This window comes from Oncorhynchus tshawytscha, unplaced genomic scaffold (assembly GCF_018296145.1).
Source record: "Oncorhynchus tshawytscha isolate Ot180627B unplaced genomic scaffold, Otsh_v2.0 Un_contig_12287_pilon_pilon, whole genome shotgun sequence".
NCBI lineage: Eukaryota > Metazoa > Chordata > Actinopteri > Salmoniformes > Salmonidae > Oncorhynchus > Oncorhynchus tshawytscha.
The window spans coordinates 10,733-25,949 of NW_024609651.1; the positions used below are offsets into that span (position 1 = coordinate 10,733).

Sequence of the window (15,217 nt, forward strand, 5' to 3'; positions counted from 1 at the left end):
TCTCTCTCTATCTGTCTCTGTCTCTGTCTCTCTCTCTCTCTCTCTATGTCTGTCTCTGTCTCTCTGTCTCTCTCTCTCTCTCTCTCTCTCTCCCCCCTCTCTCTCTATCTGTCTCTGTCTCTCTCTCTCTCTCTCTCATGTATTATGTAGGTCATAAACTGACATCTTTGGAAAAATCAACCCCTTAGAAATCCGATATTTTCCACACCTTATGTAAACATAGATACCGTTCAACAAACACCAATCATTCAGAACGGATGTTTTTGAGGATTTATGTTACTTTTTATTGAAAAAGACTCAACAAAATTGTCACAGACATAATAATAATATTATTATCAACAACTGCAATATTAATACGTATCTACAATATAATTCACAAAATTAAAAAAATCTGTACAACTTCTGGTTTGTGCAGGACATTATAGGAAGACTCTGATAGAAAAATAGACTCAAAAGAAGAAGGAACATAGAAGGGAAGAATGAAACGGGACGTACCAGTGGCTGACCTGGCATCCCCTTATGACAACCCAATACACACTAACCTGGCATCCCCTTATGACAACCCAATACACACTAACCTGGCATCCCCTGACAACCCAATACACACTATGACAACCTGGCAATGACAACCCAATACACACTAACCTGGCATCCCTGCATGACAACCCAATACACACTAACCTGGCATCCCCGCATCCCTGCATGACAACCCAATACACACTAACCTGGCATCCCCAATACACACTAATGACAACCCAATACACACAATAACCTGGCATCCCCGCATGACAACCCAATACACACTAACCTGGCATCCCCGTATGACAACCCAATACACACTAACCTGGCATCCCCGCATGACAACCCAATACACACTAACCTGGCATCCCCGTATGACAACCCAATACACACAAACTCTGGCATCCCCGTATGACAACCCAATACACACAAACTCTGGCATCCCCATATGACAACCCAATACACACAAACTCTGGCATGGCATCCCCGTATGACAACCCAATACACACAAACTCTGGCATCCCCGTATGACAACCCAATACACACAAACTCTGTGTGTCAGACCTCCATGGACATTCTCTTATATATCATCTGATACACATTTTCTTATGAAGAATTTGCTAACAATAAAAATACAACATTTGTATTTGTCTATGTTAACGACATAGGCAATAAAAAGTGACACTTTTGAGCAAGTTGCAAACAATTTCAACAATAAACGTACATTCGGAGTAGAATTTGTGCATGTCTACGGTAACAAATTGTGAAGATTCGTTAGGCCTACTGTATATAGCCAGAATAAAAAGCTCCATATTTTTGTACGACTATAGCTCTTTAGTGCGTGTGCATTAGTGTGTACATTTGTGTGCCTGTATGTGTGTCTGTCTGTTCAGCTTTTGTGTGCCGCACTGTCTGTGTCTGAAAGATAAGAGAACTTGTCCGCCTCGTTCTCTATGCACCATGCCTTAAAGCAATGTGACAACACAAAGTGCTGGTCCTTTCAGAAGTGACAAAACAACAGCTTTGCTCCCTCTTCACAAGACCCAGCACACCCTATTCTTCCCAGACCTCGGGCAACAGCACTGAACATTGTGGGAGGTAACCCCCTCTGCCTAAGGAGACTAATCACACACAGCAAAGTAACAAGGTTTGTAATGTCCCCAGTTAGACAAGGCCAAAACACTGATCTAAATACACAGTAGTAGTCGACATTATATGATAACAGATGGTTTCAAATCAACAACAAAAAAAAGAACAGACGAAGGTTTTATGTACATTTGGCTTTACGCAAAAACGGAATAAATAAAAGGTTTCTCGTGTCAGTGTCATGGAATTGGAGGGGGGGGGTTCTCTTGAAGAGGAAAGTGCACTGTAGCTTTGGATAACTGATAACACTGATAGAATCAGGTCTTTCTACATGGTTTTCAATGAAATAAAAACCTCCACGTTTTTACTGTTATTCAGAATGGATACTTTTAATAGACAAACAATACATTTTGACTCCTACGTTTCATTCTAACCATATGTACACATGTAACTTAGCAGCACTTTATTACCTACATTCATCTCTACACTCCCTTCCAGCTTTCTAGCTCAGGGTGTCTGGATCCTGAGGGGTCTGGCCTGACACACAAGCCCAGGCTGACATACAGAAGGAGACAGAGATGATGTCAAAAAAGATGGGAACCAAGTGTTCTAATCCAATTCCTTCGTCCATAGATGCGGTAAAGGAGTCAATGGAACCCAGATGTGTTGGTGAGAGTCTACCCTTTCCACAGTGGGGTCATATTAGTTTGTAGCCCAAACGGTTCGGACACTACCGATAGAAGTTGGCACATCTGCGTTACTGACTTCAGACAAGTCCCATGGGGATTATGGGGGTTGTAGAGCAAAACGGAGATCACCATTGTGTTTCCATAGAACGGTCACATTAGTTCGTAGGTCAAACCGTTCGGATGCTACAGCCGGTTTCCTGAAAAGACCGATTTTCGGTCTTACTAAAAATGTATCTCTAGTTTAAAGTGACAGATTTTGATGTGGTTTTGTTTATTATGTAATCGCTGCCAATGGTGATTCTGAAATGTATTGACTCAGGGGTGTGAATACTTGTAAATTAGATATTTATTTATTTTATTTTCAATAAATTAGCAGACATTTCTAAAAACAAGTTTCACTTTGTCATTTTGAGGTATGGTGTGTAAGGGAAAGGGGAAGGGGATACCTAGTAGATGTCATTTTGAGGTATGGTGTGTAAGGGAAAGGGGAAGGGGATACCTAGTAGATGTCATTTTGAGGTATGGTGTGTAAGGGAAAGGGGAAGGGGATACCTAGTAGATGTCATTTTGAGGTATGGTGTGTAAGGGAAAGGGGAAGGGGATACCTAGTAGATGTCATTTTGAGGTATGGTGTGTAAGGGAAAGGGGAAGGGGATACCTAGTAGATGTCATTTTGAGGTATGGTGTGTAAGGGAAAGGGAAATCGGGATAGTAGATGGGTGAGAAAAAAACATATATTTAATCAATTTCGAATTCAGGCTGTAACACAACAAAATGAGAAATAAGTCAAGGGGTATGAATACTTTCTGAAGGCACTGTACACATAAAATATTGCCTTAATGTAGGCACATTTTGCTGGGGGGCAATGAGGAGACTCGGGAGCTTTCCCCCACGGCTCTTTCCCCCATGCATTTCCATGGCAATTCCATTGTTTTGGTCCAGTTCAATTGACCTATTTAACACATCTATTCAGTGGGAGTTCCGTTGAATGAAATCACTGTCTTATCCTTCTTCATCTCATCCTAGGTCAGAGTTTTACCTAAGTAGGGATTGCTAGCTCATGTGTGGTAGCCTGATTTTAAAATGGGGTCATGAGAGAAACTGAAATTAAATTAACTAAATCGCGCTTGGTTCATAGAACCGGGGTTAGGTCAGTAACCTCCGTTTGGTGCTAGATGCGGCTGTAATAAGCAGAGCGGTGTGTGTTTTCTTCCTACAAATGAGGCTCTATCTTTTTAAACGTTGAAGCTACACAATATTATGACCCCGTCACTGAGAGATAAGACACTCAGGAGCACATCCTGTATGTGTCTTCTGTTTCCTTCTGACCAAAATCAGCGCAGGACTCATGACGACAAGACCAGGCACTAAATCAGACTGGGTGAAAAGAACATCTTCAATGAAATGTTCTTTTCTACACAGAAGATCATACAGAATTATTGCCTGATGATCTTCTGAACTTCCCAATATCTTTATGATGCATTTCAGTCACTTCAAACTATACTGCCTTCAAAAGTACTGTCAGACTGATTTGTAATAGACTGTCATAGCCCAAATTTAAAAAGTAAACATTGGCCTCTGATTACATCACCTTTTTCACATGGTGGGGTTGTGGGCCAAAATATCAAAATGGGGTCGTGGGCCAAAAAGGTTTGGGAACCCCTGTACTAGACATCCCTGGACCGTTGAGATGTATCTTCCTGCTGGTTTATATGACACCTCTTGCACTGTGAGCTGTTTTAAAGCCCAATCTCAAGTGATGGCTCATGTTACTGAGACTTGAGTTAAGGCTCACGTTGCAAAAGATGCTATAAATATGTAGGATCTTAATTTGACCACTCTGTTGCCGCTGAAAATATTACTGCGCTGGAGGAACGCAGATGAGCTTGGCGATTTATATACATTCACTGAAAACCCACACTAACATATTATCAGTATTGCACTTTTCATGTAGCCTAACTTTGGCCAGCTAATAGCCTAACCACTGATCAAGCAACATTACATTGGCGAAAAAGACTAAATGCTCAAATCTGGTTGCTGCAGGATTATTTTGCTGAGACAATACCGGTCAAATTAAGATCCTACATCTGTACTAAGACAACAAGAAGATTGACTGAAGCATAATGTACAGTACCACACTAATATGAGCTATGCAGCGCTAGATACACACATGCACAGATGCACGCCACACACACACACACGCACAGATGCACGCCACACACACACACACACGCACACACACACACACGCACACACACACACACGCGCACACACACACACACACACACCATAGATGGGGGTTGTTTTCATGGAGGAAGACTACCTGTTGGAAAACTGTGGCCAAATTAGTGGTATTACATGTAATCTTCAAAGATTATTTTCAAAGGGTGAAAAATTAAATATCCTTTTGGTACAGAGATTAAGCTGTGTATCATTTTAGATTGTCAAACTGTGCAACAGTAAAATGAAACAAATAACTACATGCTGTAGCTACATCTCTTGAAATCTAACTGACACAATCTTTTACACAAAAATGATCTCTTCCCTTTGTTCTGGATAACATACATTTCCTATATTTCCACAGCTATTTGGAAAGTTGAGAACACAATAGGATAGGCTGGTTGATTGGGAATACAACACTCCTTCCCTCCTACGAACACTATCCCTCTCCAGCCACCCTTAATTAGTCCAAGTAAACAACACTAAGCTAATTCACTAAGCTAATTCAAAATATCGGGGCAGCTCATATTTACAAAATATGCAAATAGAAACATCTCTTTGGTTGTTGCGTTTACAGCGATTAAACTGTAGCAAACTGTAGTATACTGTAGAATACTGCACTCCACACTGTAGTATCCCTCGATCATGTAGTGCAAGGATCATAAACTAGATTCAGCTGCGGACTAATTTTTTCTTGAGCAGGTAGTCGGGGGGCCAGGAACATAATTACAAATCATTTGCAGATTGGTCGCAAGATGCACCAAAAATGTATAATATTTGACTAAAACAGAACAATTTCAAACTTTGCTTATATTTGTATAAGATCACATATCTATTACGCGTGGGAATAGTTGGCAACAGATTTCCCAAATAAAAATAACTTGTAACTGATTTCCTGGTGTTTTTACAGTCTTTTATGTCCAACAATGAAAATGATAAATAATGAAAACTTGGGGGGCCAAATAAATTCGGCCTGAGGGCCACTAATTGGGGAACCCTGATTTAGTGCATACTATATACTTGTTTGAATACAGTAGAATACTACAGTACACTTTGTATTGGTATCCAAATATGCATTTGCATATGTCCTGCACATTCCCTTCCCCCACACCCCAATTTGTGCCACAGACAGATAACAAAAGAGAATAAAACCAAAATACTATAGTAAATACTATACTGTATACTACAGTAATGTCTGCAAAACACTACAGTAAAAACTACAGTATACTACAGTAATGTCTGCAAAACACTACAGTAAAAACTACAGTATACTACAGTAACTGCAAAAACACTATAGTATACTACAGTAATGTCTGCAAAAACACTATAGTAAATACTACAGTAATGTCTGCAAAACACTACAGTAAAAACTACAGTGTACTACAGTAATGTCTGCAAAAACACTATAGTAAATACTACAGGAATGTCTGCAAAAACACTATAGTAAATACTACAGTATAATACAGTAATGTTTAGAAAAACGCTATAGTAAATACTACAGTATACTAGAGTAATGTCTGCAAAAACACTACAGAAAATACTACAGTATACTACAGACAGATCCACAAAAACACTACAGTAAATACTATAGTATATAAATATAGTAATACTTCTAAAGTATAGGTATATATCATTTTTTCGTGTGGAGTGTCTCAATGTGACAACTTTCCAATGTTCTCTTGCAACTTTCAAAGGCTCACGCACGCACGCACGCACGCACGCACGCACGCACGCACGCACGCACACACACACACACACACACACACACACACACACACACACACACACACACTGTATAAAATGCTACCTAACCCGTCTCATTCCTATAGTGCCACGGGCCAGAAGAGCCATCAACTCCTCTCAGTCAATCTACCATCGCTTCCCACCAGATGAGGGACTTGTGTAAAGAGAATAAATAATATTGCATCATTTTCTCTGGTCTGTTAATTCTGTATTCGCTTGTGCCTGAGTGTCTTCCTCAGAAAATGACACTCACCTCACAGTCAAGCCATCCTGCAGTAGTACAGACAGCCGTTAGGAGCAAAGGTCAAACCTATCATAATAGTATTTCATGTAGTATTTCCCCCCTAACATCTCTGCAGTCATATTTCTGATTCTCGTCTTAGAGGCCTTGCTTCTGAAGGCATCGTCAGACTCCTGGTATCCTGATTGTGTTCAGAATGTACAGAGACTGTGTCTGTGTTTGTCTCCTCCAGTGTTGCGTTCTCAATGCCGTTCTCAATAGCACCCTGATCCTCCATTTTTACCTCCTCCTTCTCCTCCCCATCCTCCTCTTTCTCCTCGTCAAACGTCTCCTCCATCTCCACTTTTTCAAGGGCCACCTCGTTCTCGTAACAGAAGGAGTTGGAGCAAGAGACCAGTGACTTCTTCTCAGCCAGGTCCCTGGCACTACACTGGGGCGTGTTGCTCACCTCGTAGGTTTTCTCGAAGCGCGAGTAGTCCACCTTGTAGTAGTTATTCTCCTCGAACAGGACTGGCTCGAAGCGGTGGCCCCAGAGAACCTCGCTGGCCACGTAGGAGCTGCGGCACTGGGTGGTCATGGCCGTGGCTTCCACCATACCTTCCAGGATCACCACCATCTCAAACTGGGACGTTTCCAGCTCCTGTTTGCTCATCTCATACAAGGGGCTGTCTCGTCGATCTCATGGACAATAGTGATGGGTGACACCAGGAAGACGCGGTCGACGCCGCTGTCGAAGCCCACGTCAATGTCCATCTGGTCCAGGGGGATATACTCGCCTTCGGCCGTGGTTCGCGACCTGAGGAGGTGGGCGCGCACGTGGGCCTCCACCAGGTGGCTCTTGCGCAGGTTCCCCACGCGCCACATCAGGCACAGCTTGCTGTCCCGCATGGCCACCGTAGCGTAGTGGCTGAAGATTAGCGTCTCGTTCCTCTTCTTGGGCTTGGCCATCTTAGCCATGACGGCGCCAATGATGAAGGCGTCAATGATGCAGCCGAAGATGCTCTGGAAGACCACCATGAAGACGGCCACGGGACACTCCTCGGTGACGTAGCGGTAGCCGTAGCCAATGGTGGTCTGTGTCTCCACGGAGAAGAGGAAGGCGGCGGTGAAGCTGTTGACGTTAGACACGCACATCTGCGTCTCGTTCTCCAGGTCGCCGTAGGAGAGCGCTACCAGCCAGAAGACGAAGCCGAAGAAGAGCCAGGAGAGGAGGAAGGACAGGCAGAAGATGATCAACATCCAGCGCCAGCGGATGTCCACACAGGTGGTGAACAGGTCGGCAAGGTAACGCTGGCCCTTCTCGCTCATGTTGATGAACTGCACGTTGCAGTGGCCGTCCTTCTGGACGAAGCGGCTCACAGCCTGCTGCTGCGCCGCGTGAACCTTGGCCACCGTGCCGTTGGCGTAGCCGTTGGGCACGGCGGCGATGGCGGCTAGCTTCATGCCGTCTTCCTCGGAGGAGACAATGCTGTAGCGGTGGCTTCGCACGCTCCCCATGGCTTCCCCCTGGGAGGAGGAGCAGCTGGGCCCAACCGCTGCTTCTGCTCTGGAAAACAGTCTGAGTTTTTGGTAGAAGCGTTGGAGAAACAGTTTTGAACGCTCGCGGGGACCCACTAAGACAGGAAATGTGGAGTTTAGGACTTTTGGGTCCTAGGGAGTTGGATGGGGAAAAGCTGCCCCTGCTGCTGTTGCACCTGGGCTTCTCCAGAGGAGAGCCGTGCTGGCGAGGGCCTGCTCAGTCCTCCTCTCTTATGGGTGTCTCGGACCTCATCAGTGAAGTGGCCTGAGGAAAGGACAAGCAAAAAGAAAAGTCTGTGTTAAGACTAATTGGTGGAACCACAAGGAAAGATCAGCGGCGTTCAACCTATTGTCTAAATGATGCATTCAACACTCAAATGTGCACCACAACTTGACCATTCACACGGAAGTAAATACATTCTACTGTACATTTTAGAATATTTAAGTAAATGTTGGGCTCAGGGATTGTAGACATGACAGACATTTTTTATTCCAGTTCTGTATCAGCTGACAAGATAACAGATCCTCTCAGCTCTGCTTAGTGCTGGTATTAATTAGGCTAGACCAGCCAATTGAAAGTCACATTACAGATCAGGTTCATGTTAATCAAACAAGTCATTGGAGCACAAAGGAACCACTATGTGTGTCCATCACAGGAGGTTGGTGGCACCTGAATTGGGGAGGACGGGCTCATGGCAATGACCAGGGTGGAATCAGTGGAATGGTATCAAATACATCAAACACATTGTTTCCATGGTTTCCAGGTGTTTGATGCCATTCCATTGGCTCTGTTCCAGACATTATTATAAGCCTTCTCCTGTGGTGTTCATGTATGTGGGTTTCTGCAAAAATATCAGTGATCATACCTTTTCCCAACATCTTTTTACTTGATATTTTTCCCCCAATTGTTTATTTACATAGTGCTAATGTCCAATGCTTGTCCCCCACTGTAACAGTTAAGTAGACATATTTTAGTCCATATTTTCTGTGGGATCTTTCAATGATCTACTAGGAGAATAGAATAACACCTGTTCAGCTTCTTCTTCTACTCTTAACTCAACAACTTCTACAACGTAATCATGTAATCAGGTTTAAAGGGCCAGCCTGTAAACAAGCTCTATACAGGATGGTCTCTTTTAAAGCAACAATAACCTTGCAGTGCATGCAACAGAGCAACAAGGACAACTGAACTAGAAAACCCAGTAACTATCGACTGCATCTGTGTGGCCTGAGAGAGCCATTAGAATGCACCACAGGGTATGAATTATTGTCTGCCGGCTTACTTCCACCCTAATGCCAAAACAACTAACAGTGATTTGAACCACTGTCACAGAGAGAAGGTCAAGATGTCATTTGGATGAAGTCCCGTGTGAGAGGCAGTCGGTTGTACACTATGGTTATTTTGGTTGGCCCTTGCGGGTTGAAAATACACATTTGTGTCTCGTTATGAAGTGTGATCTGTCTTGTCCAATATTGGATAGTGAATGCGTGTCCACACTCTCAAATTCCCTTGGCGTAAACGCTTGGTATTTAGAGTAGGCTATTACCAATTGATGTACACTAAGTAGGCCTTTTGATTGTAAAAGATAAAAGCTCTAAAGTAGAGGAAATCAGTGTGTATAATTTAATTCATTTAATTATCCCTTGAAAATATTGCACTCTTCACTGAATGTGACTTTGAAAACGCACAGAGGTGCGTCCTAGACAACAGGGAACTCTGGGAAATAAACAAGCATCCAATTTGGAATTCCAAGTCGGGAAACTCAGGCATCTTTCTAGAACTCAGACTTTCCGACATGAAGATCACTGACATCATGATTTTTTCCCCCAGAGTTCCCAGTTGTCTTGAAAGCTCCATCTCATCCAAGGCCCTCATCTCTGTTTTACTCATCCAGTGATGTCACTGTCAGGTTGACTAGGAATAAAAACTAGTGTTGATTTGCATGATGCATTATTGGGAGTATGGTTCCCTCCGGAGACTGGGGTTTAGTCCCCAACTCCACCTCCCAAACTATCCCTCCCACCTTTCTGCATCCCCTTTTAATTCCATATACAATACTCTCCTTCAACAACAAAAAGTCATTCAACAAGTATTTAGTTTAAATGGACAAAGTCCTACTTCAAATGTAATGTATCATGATGAATCCATCATGTTTGTGGTGAACACACAAGACAGCTGAACTCTTGAGATACCACTAGATCAGTGAAACACCTGGAATAAAACTACAAAATAAAAATAACTTGGATCTATTTTTACATGTGCATTTCATGAGGTTATCGGTGAATATTTCATGTAGCGACGTATGACCCGTAGGCCAGGCCTACTATCCTGAGAGAGATAGAGTGTTTTGACTTGACAACGAAACATAACTTGACAACGAAACAGGCTGGTTCACTGTGAATGAGCTTCCTATGGGACGTCCTAATCTTCTCCAGCAAACTAACTACACCCACCACACACCACACATTACAATTAACAGGCCAGATCAGACCGCAACCACCTCATAATCACTATGCTTCTGTAACAGTATAACTTTAGACCGTCCCCTCGCCCATACCCGGGCGCGAACCAGGGACTCTGCACACATCAACAACTGACACCCACGAAGCATCGTTATACCCATCGCTCCACAAAAGCCGCGGCCCTTGCAGAGCAAAGGGAACCACTACTTCAAGGTCTCAGAGCAAGTGACGTCACCGATTGAAACGCTATTTAGCGCGCACCACCGCTAACTAAGCTAGCCGTTTCACATCTGTTACACTTCCTTGCTATCTAACAAGTAATTTGGCCCCACTGACCATCTACCAATACCTGCGTTGTACCACAACACCAACACCACTAAATACATTCAAGGCTAAAACAAGCGTAATGATGAAAGGATAAACCAATGGAAAGATATCCTGTATACACACTGACATAATATGACAGACCAAGAACATGAACGTCAGACACCGGCAGAGACGCTGGCTACAGTGTCAAACTGAGACTGTCTACTGAGTCCAGAAAGTCAGGGACAACAAATAAGACTGGGCTGGAAATCAACAAACAGCACGCCTCAGTTACGCCCAATCTGTTTCCTCAAATAAAATCTGTCATTGTGAAGTCCATTCATTAGATTCCACATCAACCCTTATCTAACCAGGTCATCAGAGTGTGACTGTGTGCACTGAGCTTAGCTGCACCACACAGACTGCAACTGTTTATTTTGCCTGCGTGCAATTAGGACCAGCTGAGACAGATGGAAACTGGTTACATAAACCTGCTCCTTTTAAAAAATATATATTATTGCAAAGAATAGATCAATAATGTCTATCCAATATTCAGCAGCACTGCAGCACCATTCATTATGGAATTACCTGCTACTATGGGATGTCAGGGTTGACAGTTGGCTTTAATTCATTGTTTTGAATCAGGGTTGTCAGAATTAACATTATGTTTGAGAGAAATATTTTTCCTAGTCTAACTTTAAATTCGGATCATAATCAAATAAGTGTAGCTTAATATATTTAGGTAGGCTAGGCCGACTGTCATAATTCATGCATAGGTCTATTACGGCCAATTGATTAATCAAATACAGAAACACACTATAAGAAACAGCGATGAATAAACACTGTTCAATTAATTATATATATATTTATTTATTTATTTTCTGAAGCAATGGGTGTAGGCTACTGGGCATAATCATATCAACCTGGGCTGGCCTACAGGCTCCTTTTTTCTCTGCGTGACAGGTGGAAGGAAGAAAGTCACGGTTTATGTTTCGTTGTCAAGTCAAAACACTTTCCAACTGATAAGGGAGCATTACCTCGGCTATTCATTGGATATGAGTAGCTTAAATTAAACATACTTGAATCTCGCTGACGCATCGATACCCACACAACTAGTAGCCTATAACCCACAGAATACTTAACTCCCTAACTCTCTGAAGTATATCGAAAAAAGTGCTTGTTGAACACTATACATATGAGACAGCCTCATCAAAGACAGTAAAACTGAAATAAATAATATTTTTGCATGAACACTGTCTGGGCCTCTTTGGTTATATTTTAGATGATCACTCTTTGTAGAAATAAAGTAGGGTATGTCCGGTTCAATTTATAGGCTAACATTATACAGAAGACTCGTTATTCACGGTTGCACCGTTATTCCCACGTAGACTACACCGTTAGAACGAAGTAACGGGACATTGTTTACCTGTTGATCTTTCGAGAGCAAATCAGCGGTAATTTATTCTAATACATTCCATGCATCCAGGTAGGTTTTTGCGTTAATATCCATATTTGGGTTCCACCATTCATATGTGATATCCGGATAGACATCGTAATTACTGCCATCAACCTCTTCAGCTGAAGAAGATACTTTGCTTTGCACGGGCGGACTTTGAAAACACATGTGCCTATCCCCCGCCCTGTCGTTGTAGTCGACCAATAGAAAGCTACAGCGCTTGTTTGGACTCCAGCATCAAATAGTTCATCATGTTCAAAGCCCATGCGCGCACACGATAATAATAATAGACTGATAAAAGGGCTATTAAAAATAATACTACAATTTTGTCATAATAATATAAAAAATATATACTTTATTTTAATCAACCTTACACTAAGTAATCCGTTTATTAGGTCATCTCATATACTTTTTTGAGTATAGTTGTCTACAGTACAGCACACACACACACACTGAACACAAGGTGGTGATATAGAGGTACTGGCGCAGTCGTCAGTGATAACGAACAGCTCTGTGATTTAACCCCAGTGTAGAATGTGATGCAGTATAGTTGTCTACAGTACAGCACACACACACACACTGAACACAAGGTGGTGATATAGAGGTACTGGCGCAGTCGTCAGTGATAACGAACAGCTCTGTGATTTAACCCGTGTAGAATGTGATGCAGTATAGTTGTCTACAGTACAGCACACACACACACACTGAACACAAGGTGGTGATATAGAGGTACTGACGCAGTCGTCAGTGATAACGAACAGCTCTGTGATTTAACCCCAGTGTAGAATGTGATGCAGTATAGTTGTCTACAGTACAGCACACACACACACACTGAACACAAGGTGGTGATATAGAGGTACTGACGCAGTCGTCAGTGATAACGAACAGCTCTGTGATTTAACCCCAGTGTAGAATGTGATGCAGTATAGTTGTCTACAGTACAGCACACACACACACACACACACTGAACACAAGGTGGTGATATAGAGGTACTGACGCAGTCGTCAGTGATAACGAACAGCTCTGTGATTTAACCCCAGTGTAGAATGTGATGCAGTATAGTTGTCTACAGTACAGCACACACACACACACACACACACACACACACACACACACTGAACACAAGGTGGTGATATAGAGGTACTGACGCAGTCGTCAGTGATAACGAACAGCTCTGTGATTTAACCCCAGTGTAGAATGTGATGCAGTATAGTCTGTCTACATTTACAGCACACACACACACACACATGAACACAAGGTGGTGATATAGAGGTACTGACGCAGTCGTCAGTGATAACGAACAGCTCTGTGATTTAACCCCAGTGTAGAATGTGATGCAGTATAGTTGTCTACAGTACAGCACACACACACACACACACACACACTGAACACAAGGTGGTGATATAGAGGTACTGACGCAGTCGTCAGTGATAACGAACAGCTCTGTGATTTAACCCCAGTGTAGAATGTGATGCAGTATAGTTGTCTACAGTACAGCACACACACACACACACACACACTGAACACAAGGTGGTGATATAGAGGTACTGACGCAGTCGTCAGTGATAACGAACAGCTCTGTGATTTAACCCCAGTGTAGAATGTGATGCAGTATAGTTGTCTACAGTACAGCACACACACACACACACACACAACACACACACACACACTGAACACAAGGTGGTGATATAGAGGTACTGACGCAGTCGTCAGTGATAACGAACAGCTCTGTGATTTAACCCCAGTGTAGAATGTGATGCAGTATAGTTGTCTACAGTACAGCACACACACACACACACACACTGAACACAAGGTGGTGATATAGAGGTACTGACGCAGTCGTCAGTGATAACGAACAGCTCTGTGATTTAACCCCAGTGTAGAATGTGATGCAGTATAGTTGTCTACAGTACAGCACACACACACACACACTGAACACAAGGTGGTGATATAGAGGTACTGACACAGTCGTCAGTGATAACGAACAGCTCTGTGATTTAACCCCAGTGTAGAATGTGATGCAGTATAGTTGTCTACAGTACACACACACACACACACACACACACACACACACACTGAACACAAGGTGGTGATATAGAGGTACTGACGCAGTCGTCAGTGATAACGAACAGCTCTGTGATTTAACCCCAGTGTAGAATGTGATGCAGTATAGTTGTCTACAGTACAGCACACACACACACACACACACTGAACACAAGGTGGTGATATAGAGGTACTGACGCAGTCGTCAGTGATAACGAACAGCTCTGTGATTTAACCCCAGTGTAGAATGTGATGCAGTATAGTTGTCTACAGTACAGCACACACACACACACACACTGAACACACACACACACACTGAACACAAGGTGGTGATATAGAGGTACTGACACAGTCGTCAGTGATAACGAACAGCTCTGTGATTTAACCCCAGTGTAGAATGAACAGCTCTGTGATTTAACCCCAGTGTAGAATGTGATGCAGTATAGTTGTCTACAGTACAGCACACACACACACACACACTGAACACAAGGTGGTGATATAGAGGTACTGACGCAGTCGTCAGTGATAACGAACAGCTCTGTGATTTAACCCCAGTGTAGAATGTGATGCAGTATAGTTGTCTCTACACACACACACACACACACACACACACACACACACACACTGAACACAAGGTGGTGATATAGAGGTACTGACGCAGTCGTCAGTGATAACGAACAGCTCTGTGATTTAACCCCAGTGTAGAATGTGATGCAGTATAGTTGTCTACAGTACAGCACACACACACACACTGAACACAAGGTGGTGATATAGAGGTACTGGCGCAGTCGTCAGTGATAATGAACAGCTCTGTGATTTAACCCAGTGTAGAATGTGATGCAGTATAGTTGTCTACAGTACAGCACACACACACACACACACTGAACACAAGGTGGTGATATAGAGGTACTGACGCAGTCGTCAGTGATAACG

General features: G+C 42.9%; 1 long non-coding RNA gene and 1 pseudogene across 1 annotated transcript; both read right to left on the minus strand.

Moving 5' to 3' along the window:
- Window positions 1-258: 258 nt before the first annotated feature.
- LOC121845387 lies at window positions 259-988 on the minus strand. The gene is made up of 2 exons (XR_006082540.1): window positions 809-988; window positions 259-578 (listed from the first exon to the last, which is right to left on the minus strand). It is a non-coding gene; the product is annotated as an uncharacterized LOC121845387 (long non-coding RNA).
- A 5,072-nt stretch (window positions 989-6,060) lies between these two features.
- On the minus strand, window positions 6,061-8,221 carry LOC121845389 (annotated as a pseudogene).
- Window positions 8,222-15,217: the final 6,996 nt, after the last annotated feature.